The following is a 12,639-nucleotide window of genomic DNA, read 5'->3' on the forward strand; positions in this document are numbered from 1 at the left end:
CTTAGAAAAGCGAGGACTCTGAAATGCTGGTTTAAGCAAAGATACATGGAAGACTGAAGGTATCTTCATCGAGGGTGGAAGGCGCAGGCGATAAGCCACAGGATTAATCCTCCTGACCACGGGAAAGGGACCAAGGAACTTGGGTGCTAGCTTCATGGTAGGAACCTTTAGTTGGATATTCCTGGAAGAAAGCCAAACCCTGTCTCCTGGGACGTACTCCGGAACCTGGCGTCGAAGGCGTTCTGCCTGGAGTTTCTGTCTCCCTGTGGCCACCTTTAAGTTCTCCTGGATCCTAGTCCATAAATCTTTCAGCCGGGAGATACGCTTGTCGACCGCTGGTACTCCTGAGGATAGAGAGGAGAAAGGTAAACGGGAAGGATGAAAGCCACAATTTATGAAGAAGGGAGATTCCTGAGTGGAGTCATTGCGAAGGGAGTTAAGAGCAAACTCGGCCCAAGGAAGTAGATCCACCCAGTCATCCTGTGTATCGGTTATAAAACATCGGAGGTATTGTTCCAGGTTTTGGTTGGCCCTCTCCGTCTGCCCATTGGTCTGTGGGTGGTATCCCGAGGAGAATTGTAGTGAAATACCCAATTTTTGGGAAAAAGCTCGCCAAAATCTTGACACAAATTGAGACCCCCGATCAGAGACGATGGTTGCAGGCACTCCGTGAAGACGAAAAATTTCCTGAACGAAAACATCCGCAAGCCTGGAGGAATTCGGAAGACCCCTCAAGGGAACAAGGTGCGTCTGTTTGGAAAAACGATCAATTACCACAAGAATCGTATTCATCCCTTTGGAGTTTGGGAGCTCTACGATGAAGTCCATAGAAATATGGTTCCAGGGCCGGTCTGGAATGGGTAAAGGAAGGAGAAGGCCTGCTGGTCTGACCCGGGGTACTTTGTTGCGAGCGCATGTGCCACACGCCTTTACAAACTCCTCCACATCCTTAGCCCTCTCTGGCCACCAGAAGGTACGTTGAACAAGGTCGTTGGTTTTCCGTATCCCTGGATGTCCTGCCGATTTAGAGGAATGGCACCACTCGAGAACCCTTTTGCGGTGTTGGGGTGCCGTGTAGAGTCTTCCCTCCGGGACCTTGAGCCCCATCGGAGTCTGTGATTGCTCGGATCAAATTTTGTCCATAATATCAAAGGAGTTGGCGGACAGAATACATCTAGAGGGAATAATCGTCTCTAGCTGTTCTTCAGACTTGTCCTCTGCCAGGAACTGTCGAGACAGAGCGTCCGCCTTTAGATTCTTGGAGCAAGGAATATAGGAGATGAGAAAATTGAATCGTGAAAAAAATAGTGCCCAGCGGGCTTGTCGAGAGCTTAAACGACGTGCCCCTTCTAGGTAGAGAAGGTTCTTATGGTCTGTGAGTATGGTTATAGGTGTCTCCGTACCCTCTAAGAAGTGTCTCCACTCTTCTAATGCCAACTTGATAGCCAAAAGCTCCCGGTTCCCAACATCGTAATTCCGTTCTGCGGATGAGAATTTCTTCGAGAAGAAGGCACATGGGTGTAGTCTGGCTAAGGGAGAGATCCTTTGGGATAAGACAGCCCCAGCCCCGATGTCAGAGGCATCTACCTCCATGGTAAATGGAAGTTTAGGATCTGGGTGGGTGAGGATAGAGGCAGACACAAAAGCCTTCTTCAGAAGTATAAATGCCCGTATGGCGGTCTAAGACCATGATGAAGGATCTGCACCCTTCTTCGTGAGAGCAGTTATGGGAGATACCCTAGAAGAAAAATTGCGAATGAAGCGTCGATAATAGTTTGCAAAACCTAGAAAGCGTTGCACGGCTTTGAGAGTGGTCGGACGGGGCCAGTCCAAAATAGCCTTAAGTTTTTCTGGATCCATATTGAATCCGGAGTCAGAGATAACGTATCTGTTACGCCGGTGCTGCCCGCAGACCAGACCCGTCCCCTGAGCTGAAGGGGGAAGTGGTAATACATGCACCCGCAGCAAAGGGAGCGTGTCCGGAGTGTGGTATGAAGCGTTGCCAGGCCAGGTGTAGTAAAGTAGACAATACTTGCCGGTACCGGTTGTAGAGATAGAGTGATGAATGCCTTGCCGAGGTCAGGGAGTGGAGAGTGGAGATAGGTCGTAGTCCAAGCCGTGTTCAAGGGGTTACCAGAGTGATCGTTGTCCAAGGAGTGCCGAGATCGAGAGTCAGAGAGGGTAGTCGTACAAGCCGCGTCAGAACCTGTGAAAACACTGAGAGAATCCAGAAGTACTTCCATCCAGAGACTATGTCGAGCGACGAGTGATGGGAAGCACAGGCATAATAAAGCTGGGCAGGCCAATGGGAAAAGGGGGCAGGCCTGGAGGACTGCAAGGAGTCCTCCCTGATAGGAGGGAGGTGTTACAGCCCAGCTGAGTGTAATCCTTGATTTGCATGGAACTGTGTGATGCTTGGGGGCGACGCCTCACTGCAGGAGCAGTGGTTAAAAGTGCTCTGTTAGGCGTGTGCACATAACGTCTGGGGCTGGCGTGCGTGTAGGTGGGCGTGCAGGAGGGCGTGGGCGCGCCCGGCGCTGAGCAGAGGAATCGCCGAGGTGAGTGATCCCGCGACGACGGCAGGGGCGAGGAGCCGTGGAGGCCGGTAAGGCAGGATTGTTTTGTGTGTCCAGGGGCTCCCTGCAGAGAGGGAGTGCTCTGTGTGGGAAGCGAGGAGAACGCCGATTCCTGACAGTACCCCCCTCTTCAGGAACAGCCTCAGAACGGTCCAAGAACGGTTTCTCTGGAAACTTTTTCCTGAAGGACTTAAGAAGGGCCGGGGCATGAATGTCCTTTGAAGGTACCCAGGATCTCTCTTCAGGGCCAAAGCCATCCACTGCACCAAGAACTGGAGCTGACCCCTGGATAGGCGAGAATCGAAAAGAGAGTGAACTTCGTATTCCTCGTTATTTTGTACAGTAATGGGATCCGGGTTACGAGTCTGATCCGGAAAGAAGTGACTGGAGATGAATGGTTTTAAGAGGGACACATGAAAGACATTGGGAATCTTCATACTGGGTGGTAGTTGGAGCCGGAATGCCACAGGATTGATTTGTTCACAAATAGGGAAGGGACCCAGGAACTTAGGTGCCAGTTTAGGAGATGGTACCTTGAGGTGGATATTCCTAGAGGAGAGCCATACCAAATCCCCTGGTTTGTAACTGGGCGCCGAACGACGACGACGATCGGCCTGTAGTTTCGATCTGCGGGAGGAGTTGAGAAGGGTAGACTGAATCCTGGACCATGCGGTTTGGAGGGAAGAAATGCGTTCATCTACGGCTGGTACTCCAGAAGGAATGTTGGGGATGGGAAGACAGGGAGGGTGGAACCCATAATTTATAAAGAAGGGTGACTCCCGGGTGGACTCGTTTTTTGCAGAATTGACGGCATACTCTGCCCAAGAGAGGAGTTGAGCCCAATCATCCTGGAAATCGGATACAAAACATCTCAGGTACTTCTCCAGGGATTGATTGGTTCTCTCCGTTTGTCCATTGGACTGAGGATGATAGGCGGAAGAGAAGGAAGAAGAGATGCCCAATCTCTTCGTGAAAGCTCTCCAAAATTTGGATACGAACTGAGAACCTCTGTCAGAAATAATGGACGAAGGGATCCCATGAATCCGGAAAATCTGCTCCGTAAAGGTATCAGCAAGGGCGGGGGAGGTGGGTAATCCTTTAAGTGGAATGAAATGGGACATCTTTGAGAACCTGTCCATGACCACCAAGATAGTGTTCATTCCTCTGGACCTGGGCAACTCCACGATGAAGTCCATAGAAATGTGGGACCAGGGGCGGTCGGGAACTGGAAGGGGTAACAGAAAACCCTGAGGCTTTTGACGGTGAGTCTTGCTTTGAGCGCACGTGGGGCATGCGCGGGTAAACTCCAGAATATCTTGAGACATCCTTGGCCACCAGAAATTCCGACGAATGAGATCAGTAGTCTTCTTAAAACCTGGCTGACCTGCAGATTTAGAGGAGTGACCCCAAGACAGGACCTCTGGAACAAATTTGGATGATACAAAGAGTTTGTTGTCAGGAACGACCAAGTCCTTGGGAATGCGTCTCTGGGAGTGCAAAATCTTGTCAAGATTCTTGAAAGTAGACGTGGCGAGAATCCTCTCATGCGGAAGGATAGTCTCCAACGATTCCTCTGGCCTCTCTTCAGAAGAATGTATTCGGGAGAGTGCGTCTGCCTTTACGTTCTTGGTCCCGGGGATATAGGACAGGTGAAAATCGAATCGAGAAAAAAAAAGCGCCCAACGAGTCTGTCGTGGACCAAGGCGTCGAGCGTTCTCTATGTAAAGAAGGTTCTTGTGGTCCGTGAGGATAGAAAACGGCTCTTTTGACCCCTCCAGCAGGTGTCTCCACTCTTGAAGAGCCATCTTCACGGCCAGAAGTTCCCTGTTACCCACGTCATAATTCCTCTCGGCAGACGAGAATTTCTTGGAAAAATATGCACAGGGATGTAACTTATCTTGGGGCGTGGGTCTCTGGGAAAGAACGGCACCAGCGCCGCAATCGGAAGCGTCGACCTCCAGGACGAAGGGAAGTTCGATGTTGGGATGACGGAGAATAGGTGCGGATATAAAGGCTTCCTTGAGTGTCTCGAAGGCGGACATGGCCTCGGATGACCAAGCAGAAGTATCAGCTCCTTTTTTGGTGAGCGCAGTAAGGGGTGCCACAATGGTGGAAAAATTCTGTATAAACTTACGATAGTAATTAGCGAACCCTAAAAAACGTTGTATGGCCTTGAGAGAGTTGGGTCTTGGCCATTCAGTGACTGCTTGAAGTTTACCGGAGTCCATCCTAAACCCCTCATCGGAAATTATATACCCCATGAACGGAGTAGAGGTCGTATGAAAGGTGCACTTCTCCAGTTTGGCGTACAAATGGTGTTCACGGAGACGGGAAAGGACGTAGGAGGTGTGGCGTATATGGTCCTGGAGATCTTTGGAAAAAATCAGGATATCATCCAAGTATACAATAACAAAAATATTGAGTACCTTACGTCGTTGATGAAATCCTGGAAGACAGCGGGAGCATTACATAAGCCGAAAGGTAGAAGATATTCGTAGTGTCCATTACGCGTGTTGAAGGCCGTCTTCCATTCATCCCCCTTCCTGATGCGCACCAGGTTATAGGCACCACGTAGATCCAACTTGGAAAAAATCTTGGCCCCTGTAATTTATCGAACAGTTCGGTAATAAGGGGAAGGGGGTAACGATTTTTAATAGTGATGTGGTTTAAACCCCTGTAGTCGATGCAAGGCCTCAACGAACCGTCCTTTTTCTTGACGAAGAAAAACCCAGCCCCTGCTGGGGAATTGGAGTGACGAATAAAGCCTTTCTTGAGATTCTCCTGGATATATTCATCCATAGCGTGAGATTCTGGTAACGACAAGGGGTAGGTCTTGGACTTGGGTAGGGAGTAATCTGGAACTAGATCGATCGGACAATCGTAAGTCCTGTGTGGCGGCAAGAGGTCTGACTGTACCTTATTGAAAACGTCCCGGAATTGATGGTAAACGGAAGGTAGAATAACTTCGGGAACAGAGGTATTGGCCAGCAGTTGATGAGTCTCGCCTGACCTCGGCCTCCAGGAAATGGGAGCAGAGGAAGTCCAGTCAATGAGAGGATTGTTAAGCTGTAGCCAAGGAAGACCATGGGTGATGGGTAACCCAGGAGCGTGAATGGCATCGAGAACTAAGATCTCCTTGTGCAGATGTGAGGACAGAAGCAAGGGAGCTGTCTCTAAGGAGATGTGGGCCTTGGTAAGAGGACGTCCATCGATACCGACGAGTGCGATGGGAACCTTCTTTCTCACGAGTGGTATGCGGTTTAACCTGGCGAATTCAAGATCCACGAAGTTTCCTCCAGCTCCTGAGTCAATGAAAGCGGGGGTAGAAGTCTTGAACTTATCGCCTGAAAGGGAGACTGGAAATGTAAGTTTCTTAGGGAGTTCACCTTTAGAAAGGGGACGTGGAGACATTACACCCAGAGAGAGCCCCTCTGTACTCACTAGGTGTTCCCGTTTCCCGGACGCAGTGGACACTCCCGAACCAGATGTTCCATGGACCCGCAGTAGAAACACAATCCCCCGGCGTGGCGGAACTGCCGTATCGGTGTGCTGATGCATTGTACCCCCAATTGCATTGGCTCTGGCAACTCCAGTGCAGGACGAAGAGGTGTGGTAGCACTTGGGGGAGCAGGGGTGCTGCTGAGAGTACTGGAGAACGGAACTTGAAAGTTATGGAAGTGAGTGCGCTGACGCTCTGAGCGGCGTACCTGGATGCGTTGATTCACTCGGACGGCCAAATCAATCAGGACCTCCAGTTGATCCGGCCTGGATTGGCGAGAGAGTTCGTCCTTGATGGGATCTGCCAGGCCTTGCCAGAATACGGAGACGAGAGCCTCTTGTCCCCAGTTAGTCTCGGCTGCTAGAGTCCGGAATTCCACAGCATACTGCGTCACCGTTCGCCGTCCCTGCGTGATCTGGAGGAGAGAAACAGATGCCATCTCCCGACGAGCGGGGGAATCGAATACCCGTTGAAACTCTGCTTTAAATGCCGGGTAATCTTGGGTAAGGTCAGAACGTCGCTCCCAAACCGGGGAAGCCCAAGCCAGGGCGCTGCCAGTGAGGAGGTTATAAATGTAGGCTACCTTCTTGCGATCAGTATTGTAGAGATGGGGGGACATTTCAAACTGCACCTCACACTGGTTTAGGAAACCCCTACAATCTTGCGGTTCACCTGCATAAGGCTTGGGAGGAGGAATCCTTACATCTGAGCTGCTAACTGCGCTTGCGGAGTGGGGGCTTACATCTGGTGGGGTCGCGGTCGGTATCCTGTCTGAGAGTACTGCGACCTGGCGTGTAAGTGCCACAATTTGATCCGCCATGGCCTGGTTTTGCTGAAGCAGATTAGAGAAAAACTGCTGTAGTTCGGTCTGGTCTGCGTCTTGTGGGCTCGACATAATGTTACGCCGGTGCTGCCCGCAGACCAGACCCGTCCCCTGAGCTGAAGGGGGAAGTGGTAATACACGCACCCGCAGCAAAGGGAGCATGTTCGGAGTGTGGTATACAGTGTTGCCAGGCCAGGTGTAGTAAGGTAGACAATACTTGCCGGTACCGGTTGTAGAGATAGAGTGATGAATGCCTTGCCGAGGTCAGGGAGTGGAGAGTGGAGATAGGTCGTAGTCCAAGCCGTGTTCAAGGGGTTACTAGAGTGAGCGTTGTCCAAGGAGTGCCGAGATCGAGAGTCAGAGAGGGTAGTCGTACAAGCCGCGTCAGAACCTGTGAAAACACTGAGAGAATCCAGAAGTACTTGCATCCAGAGACTATGTCGAGCGACGAGTGATGGGAAGCACAGGCATAATAAAGCTGGGCAGGCCAATGGGAAGAGGGGGCAGGCCTGGAGGACTGCAAGGAGTCTTCCCTGATAGGAGGGAGGTGTTACAGCCCAGCTGAGTGTAATCATTGATTTGCATGGAACTGTGTGATGCTTGGGGGCGACGCCTCACTGCAGGAGCAATGGTTAAAAGTGCTCTGTTAGGCGTGTGCTCTGTAAGCTGGGAATGCATGCACATAACGTCTGGGGCTGGCGTGCGTGTATGTGTGCGTGCAGGAGGGCGTGGGCGCGCCCGGTGCTGAGCAGAGGAATCGCCGAGGGGAGTGACCCCGCGACGGCGGCAGGGGCGAGGAGCCGTGGAGACCGGTAAGGCAGGATTGTTTTGTGTGTCCAGGGGCTCCCTGCGGAGAGGGGGTGCTCTGTGTGGGAAGCGAGGAGAACGCCGATTCCTGACAGTATCCCAAAAATGCCACAGACTTGAGATGGAACTGACATTTCTCCAACTTCGCAAAGAGATGGTTCTCCCGGAGGCGTAACAGCACTTGTTGAACGTGTTTGATGTGTTCATGGATGGATTTAGAAAAGATTAGGATGTCATCTAGGTAGACGATAAGAAATGTATTAAGAATGTCCCGAAAAATCTCATTGACGAAATCCTGAAAAACTGCTGGTGCGTTGCACAGACCGAACGGCATGACCAGGTATTCATAGTGGCCGTCATGGGTGTTAAAAGCAGTCTTCCACTCGTCCCCCTCACGTATCCTTACTAAATTGTAGGCACCTCTTAAATCCAATTTAGAAAAGATAGTTGCTCCCTGAAGACGGTCGAAAAGTTCCTGTATCAAGGGCAGTGGGTAGCGGTTCTTGCGTGTGATGTTATTCAAACCCCGGTAGTCTATGCATGGACGAAGAGAACCGTCCTTCTTTTTGACAAAAAAGAAGCCTGCTCCGACTGGAGAGGAAGACTTTCGGATGAAACCCCTCTCTAAATTCTCTACAATGTAAGTGTTCATGGCTTTAGTCTCTGGGAGAGAGAGAGGATAGGATCGTCCTCTGGGAAGAGGTGCTCCGGGTAGAAGGTCAATAGGGCAGTCGAAAGGACGGTGCGGAGGTAGAACCTCGGAACGTGCTTTGTCGAACACATCACGGAATTCCCAGTACACAGAAGGTAGGGAGTCGAGCTTCTCTGGCAGGGTAGACAACCCACCAATCCTCTGGAAAATCCTGGTACATGTCTTGGCACAAGGAGCACCCCACTGGATGGGTTCCCGATCCGTCCAGTCGATGCGAGGATTATGGAGTTGAAGCCAAGGAAGACCCAAAATCAGCTCAACAGAGGGAGTGTGGATAACATCGAGGGTAATGATCTCCGTATGAACGTCGATGTACTGCAGTAGGAGAGGCACCGTCTGGAGCGTGATGAATGCCGGCTGTAGAGGTCGACCGTCAATGGCCTCCAGACCTACTGGCGTCTTCTTATTGACAAATGGAATATTGTTCCGTCTAGCAAAAGTCTCATCGATGAAATTGCCTGCGGAACCGGAATCAATGAACGCCCGTGCTTGAGTGTGAAACCCCTCTCCAGACAGTGTTACTGGCAACATTATCCTGGTGGGAAGGATGTCTTTGCTGATGGGAGAAAGTGTCAGTATTCCCAATGAAACTCTCTGGGATTTCATTGGGAGTTGGCGTGTCCCGGCTTGTGGGGACACTGGGGTAATATGTGACTGGAATTGCCATAGTATATGCAGAGACCAGCATTGCGCCAACGTTGTTTCTCGGCAGCAGACAGCTTGTTACCTCCGAAGTGCATAGGTTCCGGGACGTCCACGGAAGGGGGTGTAGGAGCCATGAACGATGGAGCAAGATGCCTTGAAACCCGTTGACGGTAACGAGAACATTCATTTCTCCGCTCCTGCAGACGCTGGTCCACTCGAACACACAGACTGATCAAATCCTCTAGGTCAGTGGGACGTTCCCGCGCTGCGAGCTCATCCTTTAGGGATTCAGACAGACCTTGCCAAAACGCTGAGGATAGTGCTTCATTATTCCATCCCGTTTCAGCAGCAAGTGTGCGGAACTCCACAGCGTACCGGGCGACGGGTCGTTCTCCCTGGGTTATGTGATGAAGAGAACATGCTGCCGTTAATTGCCGTGCAGGGGTGTCGAAGACTCTTCGGAACTCCTCGACGAAGAGATCGATGTCCTGTGTGAGAGGACCTTGTTGTTCCCAGATGGGAGAAGCCCATGCCAGCGCCTCGTCGATGAGAAGAGCCACGATATAGCCGACCCTGGAGACAGAAGAGACAAAACGAGAGAGCGAGAGTCGAAATTGGATGAGGCATTGGTTAAGGAAGCCCCTACATCCTTGGGGATCCCCGGCATAGTGTTTGGGAGCCGGAATACGAGGTTCCAAAGCAAACGGAGGTGCTGGAAAGGCGGTTGCGGAAGCTGTGGAAGCCACGGGTGAGGCTTGCCGACTGAGAGCTCGGACTTGAACATTAAGGGAATGAAGGCTTTGCTGTAACGTATCCATTCGTCTATCAGCTTGTTCCAGATAAGTCTCTAGCCTGGTGAAGAGATTTGTATGGGCATTTAAAGTGCGCTCCACCTCAGCGGGGTCCATGTTTGTTGGGCTGAGCATAATGTCAGGACGTGCTCACCACAAACGAGGCGGGACCGCGGTGCTGAGGTGGGATAGGATATAACGCCACCCACAGCCACGTGGACACGTCTTGAGAGTAGAGTGGTCTGGAAGTCCGGATCGGGGCAGGAGAGGTACGGATGGTAGAGGGTGCTGTTTGCCAAGTCCGGGGTTAGAGAGAGGGACGTTTGCCGAGATCGGGATGCCAGAGGTGCGGAGAGTCGTGTTGCCGTATGCCGAGTTCGGGATGCCAGAGGTGCGGGTAGACGTAGCGGAAGCCGGTTCGGTACACGAGGAAGACTGCAAAACAAGATAGGACAAGACAGGACTAGGGAGGCAGAGAGTGATGAGAACAACTGGTTCGATGCTCAGCCGACGAGTTAATGAAGCTGCAGGGTATATATAGGCAAGAGGGTCCAATGGCCGAGTAGCAAGGTGGAGGTGTGTGAATGGGCCAGACTGAGTCAGGGATAGGTCCAGAGGAACTCCTGGGGGAGGGAGTATACGAACGGATGCATTTGATTGCAGCATTACAAATGGACGATATGCCTTTAAGAGGCTGGCGCTCCTCTAAAGTGGGCGCGCCCCCGTGTGGCCGTTCCTGCGGGCGCGTGACCGGACACACGCCCAGACCCGACACTAGAAGGGAAGTGCTGGCGTGCGCGTCTAGGCAAGATGGCGACCGGCGTCTTGGAGGGAGGATCGCTACGAGGCGCAGGAGAGCCCGGCGGAGCCGCGGGTAAGTGAGGAGCACGCCGAGGGCGGCGTGACTCCCAGGTCGTGACAAACAGAACCGGGTGGTTCCATCCTTTTTGGGAACAAGGACCACTGGCGAGGCCCCGGGACTCTGACCTGGAGATCACTCCTATCTCCTCCATGCTCCGCGTTACCGCCACAGGCACTCGGTATGCGGACTTATGGTAGGGCCTCAGTGTTGACCGGATGATCAGTGAGGTGAGTCCATCCCGGCTTGTCCGTGAACAGACTTCCATACCTTACCAGAAAACTCTCACGCCTGCTTCCGTTGGGACCCTATCCCCACGTCCTCCACAGAGCCTCCCCGCCTGGCCTCCCCGCCTGGCCTCCCCGAGGAGATCGGGCAGAGCTCCGCTTGCCGCATCTCCCGATGGTGGGCTGCACGCCGCCATCACCACCGCTCCACTCGCATGGCATGCTTTTAACATGTTGATGTGGTAGCTCCGATGTCTACCTAAGGCTGCGTCCATGGAAGGACAGTCAGCGCTGCGCCGTGCGGACGCTCCGCGCTGAGCCCCGGCATCCTCAATGAGGATGCCTTGAGAAGAGGCTCCCGCGAGCATGCGCAGGCGTGCTGAGGAGTTGGGTTTTCAGCCGACAGCCAATGCTGTTTTTCAGCGCGCTGTCGGCTGAAAACCTCCAATCACAGCAAGGCAGCGTCAACGTCACGGCGCCGGGGACGGGGGGAGGAGAGGGAAGTGGGGCGGGAGAGAAGTGGGGTGGGAGAGAAGTGGGGCGGGAGGGGAGAGAGGGTGCAAAGACAGAGCAGGGAGTGCGCAGAGACCGTGCAGAGAGGTGCGCAGAGACAGCGCAGGGAGTGGTGCAAGGAGTGCGCAGAGACAGAGCAGGGAGTGGTGCAAGGAGTGCGCAGAGACAGAGCAGGGTGCGGTGAAGGGAGTGTGCAGGGGGTGGTGCTGGGAGTGCGCAGAGACAGAGCAGGGAGTGCGCAGAGACAGCGCAGGGAGTGCGCAGAGACAGCGCAGGGAGTGCGCAGAGACAGCGCAGGGAGTGCGCAGAGACAGCGCAGGGAGTGCGCAGAGACAGCGCAGGGAGTGCGCAGAGACAGCGCAGGGAGTGCGCAGAGAAAGCGCAGGGAGTGCGCAGAGACAGCGCAGGGACTGTGCAGGGTGCGGTGCAGGGAGTACGCAGGGGGTGGTGCAGGGAGTGTGCAGGGGGTGGTGCAGGGAGTGCGCAGGGGGTGGTGCAGGGGGTGCGCAGAGAGAGCAGGGAGCGGGACCGGATTTGGCAGCTAAGCTAGCTCTCTAACCCTCCCCCCCCCCCCCAGGGGTTGAACTTTGGCCTCTGTAACCGTTTCCAGGCCCTGCTGTGACTGATCGCTGAGTAAGGTGTGTTCTGAGGCAGCCAATGAGAGCGCGGCACACGGTGCACACACGGTGAGGGGGAGGGGCCGGGCACACACGGTGAGGGGGAGGGTCCGGGCACACACGGTGAGGGCGAGGGGCCTGGCACACACGGGGGAGGGGGAGGGGCCGGGCACACACGGGGAGGGGGAGGGGCCGGGCACACACGGGGAGGGGGAGGGGCCGGGCACACGACACCCCCGCAGATATAAGGAAGCTGCTGTGTCTGCTCTGTCCCGTCACCTCTAGGATTGTCTCTCTCTCGCCTACTCTCGTAAGTGTGACGCTCTGCGGGTTTCTGGCAGGGAAGGGGTAAAGGAGCGACGCTCTGCGGGTCTCTGGCAGGGAAGGGGTAAAGGAGCGACGCTCTGCGGGTCTCTGGCAGGGAAGGGGTAAAGGAGCGACGCTCTGCGGGTCTCTGGCAGGGAAGGGGTAAAGGAGCGACGCTCTGCGGGTCTCTGGCAGGGAAGGGGTAAAGGAGCGACGCTCTGCGGTCTCTGGCAGGGGACGGGTAAAGGAGCGACGCTCTGCGGG

This window comes from Ascaphus truei, unplaced genomic scaffold (assembly GCF_040206685.1).
Source record: "Ascaphus truei isolate aAscTru1 unplaced genomic scaffold, aAscTru1.hap1 HAP1_SCAFFOLD_1436, whole genome shotgun sequence".
Lineage (NCBI taxonomy): Eukaryota > Metazoa > Chordata > Amphibia > Anura > Ascaphidae > Ascaphus > Ascaphus truei.